The 6,000-nt window shown below is 40.2% G+C and overlaps 1 pseudogene; it reads left to right on the top strand.

Moving 5' to 3' along the window:
* The first annotated feature begins 2,363 nt into the window (after nt 1-2,363).
* Nucleotides 2,364-2,821, top strand: LOC112311861 (mitochondrial import inner membrane translocase subunit TIM14-like; annotated as a pseudogene).
* The last annotated feature ends 3,179 nt before the right edge of the window (nt 2,822-6,000 follow it).

Below are 6,000 nucleotides of genomic sequence, written 5' to 3'. Positions count from 1 at the left end.
CATTTCACAGAAATGGAATCATAATATCTGTTCTTTTGTGACTGGCTTCTTTCACTTAGCATTTTCAAGTTTTATATATGTTATATCATGTATTAATACTTCATTTCTTCATACTGCCAAATAATATTCTATTGTATGGGTATACCACATTTTGTTTACCCAGTCATCAGTTGACGAGGTCCTGGCTGGGTATTTCAGTTGGTTAGTGTTGTCCCCATACACCAATGTTGTGGGTTCAATCAACAGTCAGGGCACATACAAGAATCAACCAATGAATGCATAAATAAGTAGAACAACAAACTGATCTCTCTCTCTCTGTGCCTCTCTCTCTCCCCTACCTCTTTCTTTCTCTTTCTCTCTAAAAAAAAATCAATAAATTTAAAAATGACAACATCAGTTGATGAATATTTGGGTTGTTTCCACTTTTTGGCTATTTTGAATAATGCTGCTATGAACATTGTATACAAGTTTTTGTGAACATGTTTTCATTTCTCTTGGGTATATACCTGGAAGTGGAACTTCGGGGTCGTATGGTAATTCTATGCTTAACATTTGGAGGAACTGTCAAAATGTTTTCCAAGGTGGCTGCATCATTTTACATTCCCACCAGCAATGTATGTGGATCCCAATTTCTCTACATTTTCACGAATATATATATATGTATATATATATTTTTTATATATATATTTTATTATAGTCATCCTAGTGAGTGTTGAATGGTATTTTATTATGGTTTAGAGTAGAGTTCTTCCCTGTAGGTTGACTTGACCTTGAACTCCACAAGGGAAATCCCATCCTCAGCCTTCACATAGGTTCTGCTAAATCTCTCAGACCCCCGGTAGGAATGGGCTCCTCCTGCCTGTGAGCAAGGATAGGCTCAAGTTTTTCACCTTCACTTGACCTCAGTCCTTCACTTTCAGTTGACTAAACTTTCCAGTTCCTTGGGTGAATGGATGCCCTCAAAAAAAAGAAAAAAAGTTCACAGGATCTACCCCCTATGAAGATAGCTATTTTTCCTATGGGCAGAGTCTGGCCCTGCCCATTCAGATAGGCTTCCATTCTCATGTTGAGAGCAGCTGATTCCTTCTCCCCACTTTTCTGGGTTCCTCCCAGAGAAACACTCTCACCTCTGGAGGATTGTCTTATTGCCCTGGGAGGAATTTGATTTGCCTTTGTCAGGAACAGGGTTTTAGGGTGGTTTGTTTTATACAGGGGTGTAAATTCCACCTGCCACACAGACTCTGACTTCTATCATTATAACACTGAAATATTCTCAGCCCATCCTCTGAAGAAGAGCCCTATATTATTGTTGCTGTGTAACAGGATAATGGGTGTAAAGACTTTTCTTTTAGGGGGCTGTATTGATGGGATTTCGAGGGGTGGTCTCCAAGGATATCCATGTGTCTGATGAGTCAAGGAAAACCTAAGAATGTGAGTGCAGCTGGTATATGGAGTGAGGAAGGTTCTGTCATTGAAGGGGTTCAGTCACGTTTTCTTTCCCTGGAATGCGAGAGCAAGAGACACCACCCCCCTAGGAAGAAATCTGTGTAGGAAAGTCAAAGGCAGGTCAGTAGATCAGAGAAGAGACAGAAGTTACTGCTGCTACCTCTGAGCCCTTTCCCATGCTGTTCCATCTGTTTACACCGCTCTCCCACTCCACCCACCACCCAAACCTCTGCCACTGTCCTTCTGAGCCTCACCTACTAACGGCACATGATCTTGGTCAGGAAGTATCCTCTGAAGCCCCAGGCCTGGCCAAGTGCCTCTCCCTGGTACTTCCAAAACATCTTGGGCTTGCCTCCAGCATAGCACTTATCACATTCTGAGGTTATCTTTTTGTACCAGGGGCTGCAAACTCAGATGCCTACGGAGGCCAAGAAGGTAATAAAAATAAGTGAAGCAGATCAGACATGAGGATAATCCTGGCTCTTAAACAAAAACAGAAACGTCATCCATTTTTCTTAAGTCATGAGGTTCCCTTGACCTATCTTTTGTTTTCTTATGACAGCATCATAGGTACATGAAGCATTTTATTTCTATCATAAGAAAGACAATGCAACTGCAACAATGAATAGCTAGTGACTCCATCAGTATGGAATTCAATAGGGAGTAGAGGGAACTGTGGCCCACATTACCACATGGCAAACCACATTCTGCGAGAATGGAGGCCCAGTGTTCCCAACTCTACTGGTTTTCAAAAGAAGCTGGAAATCTAGATTTTTATTAAAACAAAAATCTTTACACCTCCCAATTTTTAAATGTCTGCAACCACATCTGGATGTTTTTGTCCTTGCTAGTAGGGGCCACACTGCTTTCCAGTGGAGGCATGGAGTTGGCATCTGCAGCCTCTGAGCTGGGATGAAATGCGCTCTCAGTGGAAGCAGGAGAGCCAAGCCAGAGCCCCGGCCAGTACAGTGGGAGCAGCTGGACTGACCATCGCTGCAGCAGGATTTGCAGGCCGTTAAGTTTTGCAAGCTGTGAAGCATACGGAGCCTTAAGTCAAACAAGTGTTTCAAAGTCTACCAAAATCTGTGAGACTTACTAAACATTTTTGCTAATTCTTTGCTGCCTTCATGTGAAGCCTGGAACTACACTTGAAGAGGGACTTCAGTGGTGACTATTACAGATGTGACTATTACAAAATGACAAGACAGGAAGCCGCATTAATACTAGCTATCAGCCCTACTGCCAATAAAGGAAGAACCAAAGATGCTTATCGGTAAATTATGCTTTCAAATCACCCATACAAGGGAGCATCTCCTTCCATAGCAGCCAAAATCAATGAACTAAAGATTTACTAGAAGGTCAAGCTAAAAAATGACGTAAATGTGTGATGCATTTTAAGTTCTTATTAGTTTATGTATCCGAGTACCAGCTTTTTATAATAAAATGCCTCAAAGCTACAAATTTTAAAAGTGATTGAGCACAAACTAAATCAAAGCCTTGGTATGACTTTCTTGTTTAAGTCTGAGGATTTTAAATCAGATTATAGAATACCTGGAGATTAATGCTCAATAATTATGGGTAAATGCATACCATTTGAGTAGAAATTTTGTCGATTGCTCATTTAGCAAATAATTTGGTACTTACTTCAAGGCAAAGGGAACATAGTCTCTGCTCTCAAGGAACTCCAATCTACTGGGAGACTGATAAACTGGTAATTAAACTACATGTTTAATTAATGTGTATTTAAATAAATAAATAAATAATAAACAAATGTCTGCAGCTAATTCAAAAGTTTTCAAGCATGCACGGGACAAACAGAACATTTCTGAAGGCCAGACGCAGGCCACAGACCCCACATGTACCAAGCCCCTGGTCTTCAGGACTCGGGATGTACAGTATTTAACTCTGAGTCCCCCAGATTAGCACAGGGTCTGGTACAGAAAAAGCACTTGCTACATTTTTGAAGAATAACAGTGGATATATATTAGTACTCACTGTGCACCAAGCACGTAAGCACTTTACCTGTATTATCTCATGTCGTATCACAGCCTTACGAAGCAGGAAGACTTGCTGAAGGTTACAGGACTAAGAAGCCAGGGAGGCAGGTCTCTCAGGTCTGACTTCAGATTTCTTAGAAAGATAGAATCTCGCACTTGGCAGTCAGCTAGGCATAGTGGTTAAGATCATATTCTTTGGGTTTAAGTTCCAGATTAGTCATTTTCTATTTGTCGTCTTGGGATATTATATAATATCTCGAAGCCTCCATATCTCAATCTGTAAAATGGGGATAATAAGAGCTAACTATTCATAGGGCTATTGAAAGGGTTCAATGAGCAAATAGACACAGAGGAGCTCATCAACGAACAGTAGCTATTCTTACTGTCCCAGTATTCTCCCCCTCAGGGTTATTGAAAGACAGCCATCCACACCCACTGTAGCTCCTTTCTCCCCAGTCAGGCATGTTCTGGTGGAGTATCTTGTTACTAAAGAAAAGACAAAGGAGTCCTGCAAGGAGTCACTTCAGGTATCAGATGGCTGCCTGTGAGCCAGCTGCACACTTGACAGGAATGGAAATGACCGGAACAAATGACAGGGCTCAGGGCAAGGGGCAAATTGTTCTGCCGCCAGGCTGTTCAATAGACAAAGGGATGGTTATCTGGGGTCTAAAGCTTCATCCCCACTGGAGCCTTCTGTTTCAAATCCCCTTAAGGTTAGAGCCAAATTTCAGAAAGAATAATTAAATCTGGAAAAAATGGGGTCAGCAGGTCTCAGAGTGCTTTCACACAGGAAGCCTCAGAGCTGGAGGAGGGAAGCAGCTGACCCCAAAGCTGCTTTCCTAGCATCGACCCAAAGAATTGCTCAGTCTGGGGAAGATGATATAAGAGAACACCTCACCAAATATAACATGACCCTGACCTTAAGTCATTACAGTCAAAAAAATTGAATCTACTCATAAATTGATGTTTCAGAACATTTTTGGCTTGCTTAATAAAAATTACTGTTATATTTAGTTACCATATAAAAACAGAAGTTGCATTCATGATAACAAAGAAATGAAATACCTAAGAAATCAATATCCTGAGAGATGTGTACAATCTATTTAAAGAAAACTTCAAAATGTTATTGAAAGATTTTTAATAACTCAAAACCTAAACAATGTTCCTGCACATAAAATTGTAAAGATATCAGCTCTCTAAGATAAGTTATGATCAAGTCAATGACAATCGATATTTCTACAACTTTTTAAAAGAACTGAACAAAATAATTCTAAAGCTCATTTGGGGGAAAAATAAATGAAAGGATACTAGATCATTTTTTTAATTCACTTATTTATTCATTTTATAAATTTTGCATTTCACTTGACTTTGCTTTTATAGCCTTACTAAATATTTCACATTCCATAAAGTTCACCTTTTTCTTTTTTTTAATTTTTTTTATTGTTATTCAATTACAGTTGAATGCCTTTTCTCCCTATCCCTCCACCCCACCCCAGTTGAACCCACCTCCCTCCCCCAGGTTCACCTTTTTCAAGTGTACAGATAACTGGTGTTTTAGCATCTTTGCAAAGCTGTGCCACCATCAGCACTATACAATTGTCAACATCCAAAAAGAAACCGTGTACGCCCTAGCAGTCACTCACCTTTCCCATCCTCCACCCCCACCCCACCCCGTCCCAGGTAACTATTATTCTATTTTTTGTCTCTAAGGATTTGTCCATTCTGAAAAGTTTATGTAAATGGCATTATACAATATCTGGCCTTTTGTGACCAGCTCCGTTCACTTAGCTTAATATTTTCAAGGGTTCTGTAGTAAACAATTTAACCTTGCCCAAACAGAGACCTGGCCTTTGTCCTCAGATTCTGGGAAGTAATTGCTAAGCTCTTCAAATGTCTTGCCTAATAGGAGTGTCTTTGTTTGTCTTGGAGCCTGGGGTCATCAGAGAGTCTTAAAAAGGGCGTTAATGCCATTCCTGAGGGCTCCACCCTCATGACCTAATCACCCTCTAAAGGCCCCTCCTCTTAACACCACCACATTTGAGGGTACATTACAACATATATGGGGGAGACAGTTATTCCATAGCAGCACCCTTATCAAAAATCAGTTGATCCTGGCTGGTGTGGCTCAGTGGATTGAGTGTCAGCCTGTGAACCAAAGGGTCAGCAGTTCGATTCCCAGTCAGGGCACAGGCCTGGGTTGTGGGCTGGGTCCCCAGTAGGGGGCATGTGAGAGGCAATCACACATTGATGTTTCTCACCCTCTCTTTCTCCTTCCCTTCCCCTTTCTCTAAAAATAAGTAAGTAAATAAAAACCTTTTAAAAAGTCTTTAAAAAATCAGTTGACCACAGACATGTGGGTTTATTTCTGGACTCTCCCTTTTATTCCATTGATCTATATGTCTTTACTTACGCCAGTACTACACTGTCTTAATTAGTGGGAAATGGGAGTCCTCTAACTTTGCTTTTCTTACCTAAATTTTTCTTATAAAAATTTATAAGAAAATTGTATGTATATTTTATTAAAGTATACATAAATATACATAAATATTTTATGAAA

Source organism: Desmodus rotundus, chromosome 7 (genome assembly GCF_022682495.2).
Source record: "Desmodus rotundus isolate HL8 chromosome 7, HLdesRot8A.1, whole genome shotgun sequence".
Lineage (NCBI taxonomy): Eukaryota > Metazoa > Chordata > Mammalia > Chiroptera > Phyllostomidae > Desmodus > Desmodus rotundus.
This window is presented reverse-complemented; position numbering and strand designations above follow the sequence as displayed.